General features: G+C 42.5%; 1 protein-coding gene across 1 annotated transcript in view; it reads right to left on the bottom strand.

Moving 5' to 3' along the window:
- The window catches only part of CHAC2 (ChaC glutathione specific gamma-glutamylcyclotransferase 2), a 62,326-nt gene that overhangs the window by 47,154 nt on the left and 860 nt on the right, over nucleotides 1–14,312 (bottom strand). The gene's annotated exons all lie outside the window — the stretch shown is intronic.

The raw sequence follows: 14,312 nt of genomic DNA, 5'->3' as shown, positions 1-14,312 counted from the left end.
AAAAGTTTGGGCTCACGGGGTGGACCAAACAGTCAGGACTCATGCTTTGCCAACTTATTGGCATGAGTCAAACAATAACTTGGGTCAAACACCTGCGACGCAACACCTACAGCCGCAGTCCCAGGAACTCGTGTCAAACAATTGGCAACCTCCTTTACTCATGTTACTCTACCCACCTCCCCTTTTATTTAGTAAAATAACCCATATTTAAGTGATGGCAAGGTCTGGACCACTACTCTCTTACATGGTTAGAAGTGCATGAAAGCATGGTTAGAAGTGCATGAAAGCAATCTATATCATACTAGCCACCAGTGGCAACATCTTGTAGCACAATCCCAATATGTTAATGTTCGACTCAATGAGGCCCAAGGTGCGTTACACAGAGACGGCTCATAGGCAGTCATGGATTGCCCCTTATCCATTATACCAACAGCCCTTGTATAGTTCAACTTATCTTACGAGTTGTCTTTTTTCTTTTCTCTTTGTGGGGGAGATCCTCGCCTGGCAATCAAGTCTTGTGGCCAGACTACGTTGGCCCCTTCGCTGGGTGCCTTTCTGGGATCCCACCATGACCCATTTCAGATGGTCTCTTTTCGGGGGTGGTCCCTGCATATCCGAGGACTGCATCTGGAGCCCCAATTTCGCCAGAAAGTTGGGAGCTTCATCTTTGATTGAGACTTGAGTGCATCCTTTGAGCACCATGAGGCGAAAGGGGAATCCCCACCAGTATCGGATTCCAGCATTGCATAGGGTTTCTGTGACTCTTTAAATGTCTACATTTCTGCAGTGTAATTCTCATCAGGTCTGGGAACAACTGTAGTTTTATGGAATCAAATTCAATAACCTCACGGTTTCTAGCCACCGTCATGTCATGATGGATTCCTTTGTACGGTAATAATGGAGGCGCAGGATAACATCCTGTGGTTTGTCCAGATTATGGGCCCTAGGCCTCTGTGTGCTGTGTCCATTAGCATTTGGGATTCAGTTAACTAAGGGCATAACATGGTAAATACTTGCATCAGAAAGTTATGGAGGTCATCTACCTCCTCCGGTATACCCTGGACTCTGATTTTATTCCTCAGAGCGGTTGTCCTGGTCTTCTTGTAACTTGCTAAATTCTGCCATCTGGTTCTTTATAGTGGCCATGTCTTGCGCCAAAGAGTCTTTAACTTCCCCAATCTCCGTGACCCTGGCCTCCAATTCAGTAGTACACTCCTCCCCTTGGGCTAGATCTCCACGGAGCTCCTCAACTACCTTCTGGATTTCTGACTGAAATGCTGATTTTAGTTTCACATATAGATTAACTATCTTATTTGGTGGAGTGTAAGGGAGATCAAATGGTGCCTCGAACTTTTAACAGATGTATAATGTCAGTGTGACCAAATGAAAGGCAAATATTGTGCAACAATAGCAAATTTGTAACAATGTTGCTACTGTATAAGAATCAGGAATAAAACCAAATTGGAGTATATTGTGTTACTGTGTACCAGTTACTTTAGAGTCCAAAGAGGTGTGTGTCAAAAGGCTGTTTAATGTCAGGTAATTGGAGCCAGTGTAATCAATACCACGGACAAGAGTCCCTATTGTCTGTGCTCCCTTGCAGTGTTTATACCCCCACTATATACACACATCTTAATTTCTATAACTAATTTTGATTTAAATGTAAGTTTCTGTGGATCACTCTGGATCTCGCTGCCCCGCTAAACAGCCCATGCTTCAATCCAGCTGTTATTTGGTACCCATGAATCTTGGCAGGAGCATCCACCACCAAATCCCCTGAACAGACCCACACACATGCATTGGCTTTCGTTTGCAATACATTAAATACAGTAACTACCATTATTTCCTTTAAACTATTATTGTTTCTCTCCCCCTCCCCCGATTGCCTTTTCTAGGGGCGCAAGCACATCACACGGGCACATACTCCCACGAGGTGAAGGAAAGAATTTGTATTATCAGGAGGGGGGGAGAAAAAAAGGGAACAAAAACAGCCCCCAAACATGCATAACCTCTTTGAGAGGGGGGAAGTTGAATAAAGCATCTTTACTTGTATATCATACTCCTCTCCCTCTCAGCCAAGCCTTTGAAAAGTTACAGAGCGGGCCTCAAGTCCAACTCATCTGGCATGTTCCCTTCAGGAGTCTTATCAGTCTGTTGCTCTTTGATGGTTTGTCTCGCTCCCCCTCTCCTGTCCTGGCTTTCAGCACAAAATCCTCCAACTCTCATGGGATGTAGATATCTTGGTACCAGTGAAGATTCAGTGTTGCTGAATATGTTAATGCAAAACTTTCCTTTTGGTTTAAGAAGCACCGTGCAGCCCCTCCCAATCACTTCTTTTTTTGAGATATCGTGACAAAATAATCTTCAAAACAGCATGATTCGTTTACCTTCATAGAGCAGTTGCTCAGATTCTTTAATAGCTCTCAATAGCCTAATTTTGTCATTTAAGTTAGGAATTTGAGCAGTAATGGGCCTTGGTTCTATGTTCTGGTTTTATATTGTCTGTCCCAGCCCGTGTGTCCTTTTGATTTTTATGGGGCCTTCCCCAGTTAGAATAACCAGGTTGCCTGGCACCCATCTTTCACAGAAAGCCATAGGTCATTCTGTTTCAAAGGCTCTGGGACTCCTATGTATATTATTTCTTCTCGACCAATTCTCAATGCAATAAAGCCTTTTTTTTTAGCATCTGGTTTCTTTTATGCAGGTCTTCCACGGTTTGGTGTATGGCATCCAGGTAGTCCTCCACTCCACCACACTTACACTTGTTTCGGCCTCTCATCCTGAACGCGTCCGCAGCAAGTTAACTTTTAGGTTTTCACTGGACTGTTGTATGCTTCCTGTATTCTTTTCCAACTTCGGTAATAATTCTTTGGCAACTGTTTTCGCAATGGTGTCGTAGTCTATTGCCTGTAAGTAGCAAAGAGGGTTAGCTGGTTTCTGTTACTGCAGCTTCTTGTTCCATCTCTTCCCCCATGGTTGTCGGCCATCTTTCCTCGTCCCCTTTGTTTTTTTGCTGTTTGGGATCTATATAGATGTTTGAGAGTTATTTCTCCATATAGAGACTTTTTTTTAGAGCTGTGGCTCACTTTGTGTGTCACATCACCCTGGCACCATATTGGAAGTGTCCCGCAGGTCTTTTAGGCGTATTTATCAAAGCTGGATAATTACATTGAAATAAATCTGTATAATCTGCCAACATATTAACTCCTAGGTACTTGACTTCGTTTGTTACCGTCTGAAGTTAAAATTCTATGATACCAGTTTGACATTTTAGCCAAGTTGATATTCAGGGTGTCTGTTTTAGAATTATTTATTTCAAATCCTGAGTATGACAAACTTTTCAATTCCTGAAACAAGTTGAGGGACGTAAAAGGTCTGGTGAGATCTGCAAACCGTGATATCTTGTATGAATTGTACCCCATCGAGTTAGACCTTATCCTGGGGCTCAAGTGAGAACAAAAAGGAGAGGTGACATGGGGCACCCCTGCCTCGTTCCCCCTCGGATATGAAAGCTATCGGAACTTGTGCAAAGCATTTTAGTGGATGGAGCAAAATTATAGTTATCATACTCCTCGTAAAAAGCTGCCTGCAAAACATTTCTTTAAAACAGTCCTCCTATAGCCCCAGTCCAGCCGGTCAAACGCTTTTTCCACATCCGACAGGATCAGAGATTTAACCTTTGTTGGTTTTGCATACGCCATTATATCTATGGCTCGATAGAAACAAACAAAAAAATAGCAGCGCACTGCCAAGGGAGCCAGGGGTTATCGAAATGCAAAATGTATTGAATATAAAGTGTCACCCAAAGCAGGTGTAGGACCTCCTACGTGTTTTGAGCACTGATGTGCGAAATGCGTAGGCGGTCCTACACTTCCTTTGAGTGATGCTTTATATTCAATACATTTTTCATTTTTATACCACCTGGCTCCCTTGTCAGTGCACTGCTATTTTTTTGTTTGTTTCCATCTGGATATCTCTACCAGCAGCTGGACATGCCACAAATATACTAACTGAGGCTCTAGGAGTGGGTAAGATCTTTGATTCATCATTCATTTAAGAAAATGGTTCTGGATTAATTGTGAGTTATATTATATTATATTTTATTACTGCCAGTTGATATTCATGGTTTCCTCCAATGAGGTCACAGCAAGGTGATTTTTCATAATTTTGACTGCTACCTTCAGAAGGGCTTGTTATTATATTACACTGGATACTCACACTACCATACCCACTCCATGCAAGTGTTTAACTCATGTTGTATTTATTGACATTCCGGAACTACTGGAGCACCCACTATCCTCATACTCTAATATATCTATGGCTCTCCTGGTATTGTCAGATGCCTGCCAACCAGGCACAAACCACACCTGGTCTGGATGCACCAGAGAAGGCAGAAACTCATTCAAGCGTACAGCCAGTATTTTAGAGACCAGGTGAGATGTATGTTGATAATGGGTATTGACCTATAATTTGTGCAACTTATGTGGTCCTTGCCTTCCTTGGGGGATCACCTGCAACATGTCTGGGGTTGGAAATGACACACCCTCCAAGATAGGAGTTAAAAGCTTCACGAATTGGGGGGTGAGGAGGCCGGCAACATTAATTATAATAGAAGTTAGTAAAGTCATTTGCCCTGGTGCCTTAGAAAACGTCATGGATTTACTGACCTTAAATCTCCTCTCGTGAAAGGAGAACGTTGTTTCTTAGCATCAACTCCTGACAACCTAGTAAGTTCACATTTTCCAGGTACTGATCAAGCTTTGTTCTGAACTTCCTTCCACCCTCTGTCTTCCTCCTGTCAAATCAGTGTAGAACCTCTGAAATTCTTGAGCTATCTTTCCTGGGTGCGATGCACACGCTCCTGATTTTAGGCGAAGTGAGTGTACCTTGTGTAGGGGCTGCATATTCTTGAATATCTGTGCAAGCATGGTGTACGGTTTGTTTGTTTGTTTGTTTTTAAAAAGCCTCAAGTCCAAAGCAGGGCCTTGTCATCTACCTCCATCAGGCACACATTTAATGCTCTAAATGTAATTATTTCACAGTAGATTCAGAAGAATTATGTGTGCGCACTTGTTCCAGGTGCACTACTTTCACGATTATTCTAAATTAGCTTGCCGTTCCTGTTTTACGGAGGCAATACTGATTATCCTTCCCCCAAGTACAGCTTTATGAGCCTCCCATAGTGATGATTGTAGGGTGACAACCCGAGTTCTCTAAGAAATTATTTCTTGCAGAGATGAGCTCCTTTATGATCTCAGGTTATTTTAACAGGGCTTCATTGATGCTCCAAGCGCGAAAGGGGATAGTATCTGTGAATTCACTTATGCTTACCTCAACTAGGGCATGATCGGACCTAGTTATACCTTTTATTCTGGCCGAAGGTATTTGGGAAACCAGCAAGGTGTCCATCAGCAGATAGTCTAATCTTGCAAAGACCTGATACAGGGCTGAAAGGTAGTCGCTCAGAGGGGTGCAATTCCCTCCATGTTTCCACTAGATCTGGGATCTCATCTGAGCAGTAAATCTCCGTGACTAATCTATCTCGATCAGCAGAGCCTTCACTCATAAGTTTTCTTCATCTATCCACTGAGCTATTTCAAGTTAGCTTTAGATCTCATCCCAATATTATATTCTCTTTCTGTAATTAGCCTAACAGTTTAAAAAAAATAAATGTATCATAAAATAGTCTTTTCATCATTAGGGGCATACACGTGGTAAGGTCTTGGCCACCCAATGCAACTGTAATAAAAGGGGTATCCCTATGGATAAGTGTAGCTACTCACATTTCTGACCGTGGGCGGAAGCTAGGAACACCAGAGGGTAGTTTGTCATTCTCTGGGTATCAGAATATTTTAGGTGTGTTTCTTGGGAGACACAGTACGTCCCTTTTTGTTCTAAGGTGGTTGAATGGATAAGACATTGGTTATTGGATAGGTAACAGTTGTGGTAAATTGAGTGCATTCAGGAGGGTGAAAACGTTACATGTGGAATGCCTTTGGGATCTGTTCAGGGATCAGTGCTTTTTAATACCTTTATTAGTAATATTACATATGGCCTGCAAGGCCAAGTCCATGCTGCCGCAGACCGCACGGAGGCGTCCACTTGGGGCCCGATCAAATTGCCTTAAGGCATTGATGTCTTCAATAGACAGCGCGCGGCAGCAGGAGAGGGCACACGTTGCACTAGAAATTAGTTGAAACAGATTTCGGCGTGACGGACAGGTCACATGAACGGTTCGCCCAATGAGGGCGAAACAGCTCCGTGACGCCCCTAGGTACGGCCCCCACGGTGTTTACCATGGCTCGAAAACGCGCGGGCGAAGGCTGTATGGCCTTAGGCCAAGAAAAATTAGAACAGACATGCAGTACTTGCCACTGCAGGGGAGGTAAAAAAATAAAATGAAAAGATAAGTTAGAGGAATGGTTAAGTGTGGCAGCTATAAAATCAAATGCCAAAAAGTGCCAGATGCATGCTCTTGGGCCATAAAACTCCAAAGGCAGAATACAGAATTGATGGCATTAAGTCAATCACTATAGAGGAAAGGGACCTGGGAATATTTATTCCAGGTGACAAAGCAGCAGACTCCATCTCGCCGATTTAGTTTTTTCTTTAGTGAGATTACTTCTGCAGAATACTGTTAATTAACAAGAGTACTAATGAAAGTGAAATACAGTATATTGCCAAATTATTGTAAAGCAGACTATTGTTTTGCATTTTCATTTCTCACTTCACGCAATCTTCTCTTGTCCTTTCCAAAGCAACTTATATATATTTTTTCAATCTGATGCTTTGCCCAGGATATAAGCATTTGGAATATTAAGTATCCGGGAGGTTGAAATGAAGCTTTCCCCAGGGCCCATTGCAGACTAAAAATGTTAACATGGTGACCCTAAGGAACTAGAGAAGAACATGCTATACATTATTTTTTTTTAGTGCAAGATCTGCTTAGGGGGCAAGATACCAACATTATACAAGTTAGGCTGCATCCATTGTCGGCGAGACTGCGCGGAGCGTTCACAATGCCTTAAGGCAATGATCGCGGCCATAAACCGCACGTTCGCCAGCGCAAAGGGGTGCGCAAACAATCAAATAAGTCTGATTCTGCGGCGCGACGGCCAGGTCACGTGAGCGGTTGGCCCAATGAGGGCAAACCAGCTACATGATGCAACGGCCATGCTTCCCCATCGCATCTACCCAGGCCACAGATCGCTGCAGCTAAAACGCGGGTGATGTCACGCGCACGGTCGCTCGCGCTCACCATGGACCCAGCCTTAAACTTGTTCTGGGAGGCTATGGGAGGATTGCCGCTTTAAAAAGGAAACATTTTCATTATAAACACAGAACCACTTCTTGCTAAGAGAATACCGCTGTGATCTCCTTCATGCACAAAATACAATCTGCATCTATTTTAAAATCGGCATTTAGGCAAAATGTGGTTAAAATAAACCCAGGCCAAAAAAAAAATCAATAAAAAACCCATACTGTAACACTACTGTGTCAATGCCATCCCTTTACATTGCTGGATGTTTCTGTGACCTATTGTTTCTGTATAGCACTTGTTAAACAATTTAGTAGTTATAGAGCGATGCCCATCATATGTTGCTAGCACACCTCTTTACAATACATGTATTTATTTTCATACAATCAAAATCGTAAATTGACCATTTTAAACATTTTCTGTGCAAAGTTATTTGTAAAATAAAAGCAACAGAAGACATTCATACAATCTGAAATGCTTCTCACATGCAGATAACAAAAAAGTAATCCCTGCTACGGAAAAAAAATGTATGCATTGCTTCTAAAAATGAATTTGCCACAAAAGTCAAATTGGATTACAGTTGCAAACATCTTGATTTAAAAAAAAATATTCTTTTTTGTGCCCATTTCCTAGAATTAGACGGTGAAGCTGGTGGGCAATAAGCAAGGCAAACACTAAAATGCGTGTCTACCATCAACAAAGGCAATTCTGTCATTATTAATTCATCACATCTTCCCACTGAGAATGAAAGAGCAAGAAATACACTTATGGTTACATTACTTATTCACACTAGTCTTGAACAAAACAAAAAAAAAACACAATACTTAGGTTTCCACATCTAGTCGCGACCTCTGAAAAGGAGTATGTGCAGATATATGAAAAAACTTTTTTTTAAATCTATGAAGCATCAGCCACATTAAAGATCTGGAAGTGACCTGATGAAGGGGCTGCAGCCACGAAACTTTGTCAACCAATTTAGAAAGAAATGCTCGTCTGTGAGCTGCATACAATACGTTTTTTCCTTGGGTACTTGCATTATGGGTAGAAGTTGTGGCAGATATACTCGGTATGCTTAAAGCAGCAATCCCGCTTTCCTTATAGCTTTAAAGCAGGGGGTCTCCGGAGCCAAATCCGCATGAATTTCAGCTCAAGGATACCCTGCATCCCGAGATACTTGCTTCCGAAGTGGGTGCTTGTAGCAGCTCCTGTTAGGCTGTGTGCGGCTATCAAAATAGCGGCTTAAATGTCCCCCTGGCCAATAAGAAGTCGTGACGTCATCCCTTGCACCATTTCTATTGGCCCGCTTGATTGGGATATTTAAACCAAAAGCAGGAAATACCGACACCCCCCTACGCAGGTAAGTATCGAGGCAGGAGTCCCGGAGCTAAAATTAATGGGTTCAGCTTCTGAGACACCCTGCTTCCCATCTATAAAAAAAAAAGCCATTCTGCTGCTTTAAGCATTTAGTAAATATTTTGTTTTCTTTTTTCCAAATGGTGACTGTGCAGTCTATGCTTCCATTTTATGTAAAAGAGAGAAGGCCCTTTATCACTAACGTACCAGTAATAATTTATAAGGAAATTGTAAAAAAATACTTGGGAGATGAACACATTCAACTTCTGGTTTAAAATCAAGATACTGCTTTCATAACACATTATGGCAACACTTTACCCACTTTTTAGAGAATGAGCAAGTATAACAGCTAGTGTACTTCTTATCAGTACAGGAAGTCCTCGTTTTACGATGTTTTGTTTTACGTCGAACGGCTTATCCGACGCTGTGCAAAGTTGCAACATTTGGCCAATCAGAAGGCTGCAGATCAGGGAAATTATCCAGATCAGTCTATGTGACGGTTTAATGGTGTATTTAGGCCCTTAACAATGTCTGATAAAGGCAAAAATCAAAGTGATGTTTTATTAAACAGTTCTGGATTCAATAAATAGAATCTTTACATAATTATTTATATGTGTGTGCTGCATATCTTATTGCCTGCGTAAAATATTTGGTGTATTTTAGTGTTAAAAATGACTTCAGGAATGGAACCTTCCATTTAACAGTGTTTCTATGGGAAAATGTGTTACGCTTTCCGACGCCATTTTGGGTAACACATTGTGTCGGATAACCGAGGACCGCCTGTATGGGAGAATATTCATGAATACCTAATATATCACAAAATTAGCAGAAATAGTGAGCATGGATTTATGAAGGATAGGTTGTGCCGAACTAACCTTAGTTTCTTTGAGGTGGTAAGTAGGAATTTAGACCAGGTTAATGCAGTTGGAGGTCTACTTAGATTTTGCAAACGCTTTTGATAAGGTTCCACACAACAGGTTAGTGTATAAAATAAAGAAAATTGGTGTAGGTAAAAATATTTGCACCTGGATTGAAAATTGGTTGAAGTAAAGAACAGAGGGTTGTGATAAATTAAACCTTTTCAGGTTGGGCTAAAGTTGCGCGTGGAGTACCTCAAGGATCGGTACTGGGTCCCTTGCTTTTGAAATGAAGCTTCTTTGCGCGCACCTACCAAACGAGAATTCCCCAGCAGTAAATGGACTTCATGGTGATTGGAAGTGAAGTCACTGCTGGCAGAAGAGGCCATCAGTGACATCAGTGATGCCAGCTTGAAGAGGAGAGGAGGAAGGCAGCGCTGGATTCTGCAGAGGCCCCGGCATGCACAGGACTCCAGCACTCGCGCGCCGAGGACCTCTGCACGCACACAGACACACAGAATTCACAGTTAGTATAAATATAAAAGTGCAAATAGCTAAAACAGGGGGGGGGGGGGGTGCCGGGCACGTGCATTCCAAGGCCTTGTCCAGGGTAAATGCACGCTTGCTCTCGAGCTCTGTGACGTCACGCACTGAGAAAGCTGAAGCGATTCCTGGCTATTTGAAAATGGGCTGTAGCACGCGCGGGGCCATGACGTCACAGAGGTGGTTCGCCCTCATTGGGCGGACCGCTCACATGACCCGGCCATTGCTCAACAAATACAAATTGATTTGTCTCCTCAAGCAGCGCTCCTCTGAACTCACATGCACGCTCACTACGGCCACTATCATTGCCTCACGCTGACTTGTGCTCGTCGCGCTTGAGCGGCACCTGGACGAGGCCCAAGTGAAACTTCTTTGCATTTTGTCACTGAAATTGGGTTGATTTTTTCATTGAAAACATCACAAATACAATTTCTGTGACAAAACACAAACATTTCACTTAAAAATGTGCGTGCTTAACACGCACCCCTTTTTTTCTTTTAAAACGATTATTGACCTTGAGGTTGGCATAGAGAGCAAAGTCTCCATCTTTGCTTAGGAAACTAAATTGTGTCCTAGTAGTAAAATCAGAGCAGGATGCAATTTCTCTCTAGAAAGACTGGATAAACTAAACTTTGCGCTAGTTAAATGGCACAATAGGTTTAATAAGTTAAATGTAACATTATTCATTTGGGAAACAAATAAAAAATGAGCGACCTACAAATTAAAATGGGTCAAAATAAAGTCAATCATTGATGGAGAAGAATTTAGGAGTGCTTGTAAACAGTAGGCTTAGGCCTCGATTATACCAGATGCCGCTGAGCGGCAGTGAAATCTGGTGACATTACCCTGTGCTGCCGCTAAGCGGCATCTTGAATATTGCAGGAGAGACAGGAGGCGTGGCTGTGAGCGGTTCGCCCTCATTAGCTGAACCTCTCACGTGACATGGCCGTTGCCTGTCAATAACAATTTTGAAGATCTCTTCAGGAGACTGCAACCCTGCAGCGCGCTGGTATGTAAACATTCATCAGATTTCAGACATTTCTTTTCCAGCCATGTGACGCCGCCAGCGATTTCTGGTATAATCACAGCCTTAGCAATAATGCTCAATGTCAGGCAGTAGCTGCAACGGCAAATAAGATAATCTTGGATAAAACAGGGAATGGAAGTGAAGAAAGCATCACTTTCCACTGTGTAAATCCTCAGTAAGACAACACCTTGAATATGGAGCACAGTTGTGGGCACCACTCCACAAAAAAACATTATGGAACTAGATAAGTGCAAAGAAGAGCCACCAAATTAATAAATGAAAGGACAGCTAAATTAGATTTGTTTACATTATAAAAGAGGTGATAAGAAATATATACAAATATATTTGGGGTCAACACAAAGCTCTCAAAATAACTATTCCTTCCAAGGGCAGTACAAACGCCACAGGGTCATCCCTTAAGGTTGGATGAAAGGAGATTTCACCAGCAACAAAGGAAAGGGTTATTTACAGTAAGGGCAGTTAAAATGTGGAATTCTTTACCCATGGCAGATGCAATGGACATCTTTCAGAAAAGTTATATAGGGATATACCCAATAAGTAAACATATGAAGGATATTTATCCAGGGAGACATCCGATTGTCATTTCTGGAGTCAGGAAGTAATTTATTGTTCTCCTGAGACATCATTGGTTAATATCTAAAGAGAAAAGGGGGGCTCCTCGCACTCCACAGAGTGTTTGATTATTGTTTTCATTGCTATTCTCATTAACTATTTACATTGACTGTTGTGGACTCCTGGTGCTATTTTGCAAGCTGTGTTCAGCCTTTACTGTATTATTGCCAGCAGTGTCCTGTGGTACTTGAACTACTGGCATTGACTATAATGGAGTCTTGCTGCCCTGCTATAAGCTGTATTTAGCCTACACTGCATGATGGCTATCTATTTTCAGGGGTGTCTGATTTGACCAGTGATAGGGGAAGGAAGGCTTAGGGAAGTACCTCTGGGACCCTTTGAGACCAGGGGGAATGGGCCAGATGAAGAGGTAGTCCCTCGAAACGTCACCCCCCTAGCATACTTTCCGTTCTCCGTTTTTTTTGTGTAATTTCCTTGTGTTTCATCTTTTTTTTTTCTTTCCCCTTTTCCTTCCCCCCCCCCCCCCTTACCCCTCACTTTGTGACATGACCATTGTGACACTGGTTTCTGCAAACACATTTGATTTATTTCTGGTTTGTTTTATTATTAAATATATTTTCTGCATTACAATTGTTTTCATCATTTAGCTATTAGACAGTGAGTGCTGGTACTTACGTAGATTTATCATTGGTTAATGTTTCACTGGGGGTTTTTGTTGGTCTTCCGCTGGATCAATATACGGTTAATACAAATTTAGGATGAGCACCTGTCATCTAAATTTAACATAGGTTGAACTCCACGGATGTGTCTTTTCAACCTCATCATCTACTATGCAACTATGTCACTCCATGTGAAGACTCCACAGAGATTATTTGCACCTGTATTTATCACTTCATAATATGGTTTCCCAACTCTGCTGCCACAGTACACGTGAAGAATCCTATAAGATTTCAATAGCTCTGCACACTATAATGTAATTTGTGAAGAAATCTAAAAAGGCCTCACAAACTACCAACATTCTGCAAAAGAGATTATCATAGCTGTCAATTAAAAGGCATTACAACACGAATAAATAAAATGGATCTTCATCCTAAACAGTGCAATTACAAAACCATCTTAAATAGATTTGTCACAATTAGGTTATTTTTTTAAAATCATTTTATGAGCAGGTGTGGAGTGAAGAGGCTTAAAAAGACAGGCAGCTACTCTCTGTCCATGTTCCAGAACCTGCAGCAGGTTCAAAATGGATTTGCTTGGGACCAGCTGGGACTCACACCCAGCACCAGAACGGCAAGTTCTACTAGGGAGAACCTTCACAGGCCTAAACGTTCCAAAAAAGGAAACAAGGCAAGATTCCCATAGAAGATTCCCTGGGGATAGCTGGGAGTCACCCAGCACTAGAACCAAGGTAGCAAGTTCCCAGAGGGCCTTGGAACAGCTGTGACGCTCAGCAACTGTTAACGGACATGTTATGCTGTTTTTGTTGATCGTTTACATTGCTGCATAAGTGTATTTGTGACCTGTTCTTCCCAGTTCGGGAAATAACGAGAGGTAACAATCTATTATTTCCTGGTAAAACATTTTTATAAATAAAGAAAGTCCTCTTTATTTTGTTAAAAACTACTGTGTGGACTCCTCACTGACCCTTCCTATACAAGGCCAATCTGACAAAGCAAGGTTTAGCATTTGCTTTAGGCAGCCACTGAGCGCGCTTAGCGCGTTAATGCCTTGTCCAGGGTGGCGCTGAGCGGGCACACTCATGCTGGCCGCGATGAAACACATTGCGGAAATATGTGGCCAGCATGAGCATGCGTCTGAGCATGTGCGGCGCTTGCCAAGCAAGCAAATTTGAATGTGCCGCTCGCGCGTCATGCGCCCACCCGCTTGTACTCTCTCCCAAGCTCGGCGCGACAAGCAGATAAAATTGATTTTGAAGCGTGCTCAGCAGCAGTCAATGCACACAGCCACTACACACAGAAATAGCCCCAATTCACCCAATGACACACACCCCCACCCGCGCAATTATGCAGGACAGCCTGCGCTCATGCTTGGAGAGTTGGTGACATCATCGGTCTCCAGCAGGAGCGCGCTCAGCGGCAGCGTGGCCGCAGCCTAAGACCTCAATTATACCAGAAACAGCAGAGCGATCCGGTGACGTTATTGTAGCGACGTCACCGGGCGTTATGTGCACATGCAAAAGCGATTTGTAGCACTACTGCATAGGAGATATGACCAGTTATTTTGTTTAAGATGCACTGTGATTGGCCTTGCAAGTCACGTGACCGTCGCCTGTGAAAAACAAAATCTCAAATTCTTCATGAGACAGAAGCTTTGCATTTCGGCACGGCGCTTTTGTCGCTACTGGTATGTGCGCTTTCATTGGATTCGCTTGTTTTGTAGCTGTGCAGCGTCGCCAGCAATTTCTGGTATAATCATGACCTTAGAATAGAGGTCTTCTGTGCAAAAGTTGACAGTTGAAAACAGGGAAACGTTTGATGCTGTATCACGTGTGTTAATACAATATATTTACACTTGTTTGTCACAGCACCAAAGTTTGAATACACAAACATATGTTTGAGAAAGGTCCTATTCCAGGACCGAAACGTCGGATTGGGTGACTTATCTTTTCTATTCAGATGCCCAATTCTTTCTTTACCGGACGAGAGAATGGTAATGTTAT

Source organism: Ascaphus truei, chromosome 4 (genome assembly GCF_040206685.1).
Source record: "Ascaphus truei isolate aAscTru1 chromosome 4, aAscTru1.hap1, whole genome shotgun sequence".
NCBI classification, from domain to species: Eukaryota; Metazoa; Chordata; class Amphibia; order Anura; family Ascaphidae; genus Ascaphus; species Ascaphus truei.
This window is presented reverse-complemented; position numbering and strand designations above follow the sequence as displayed.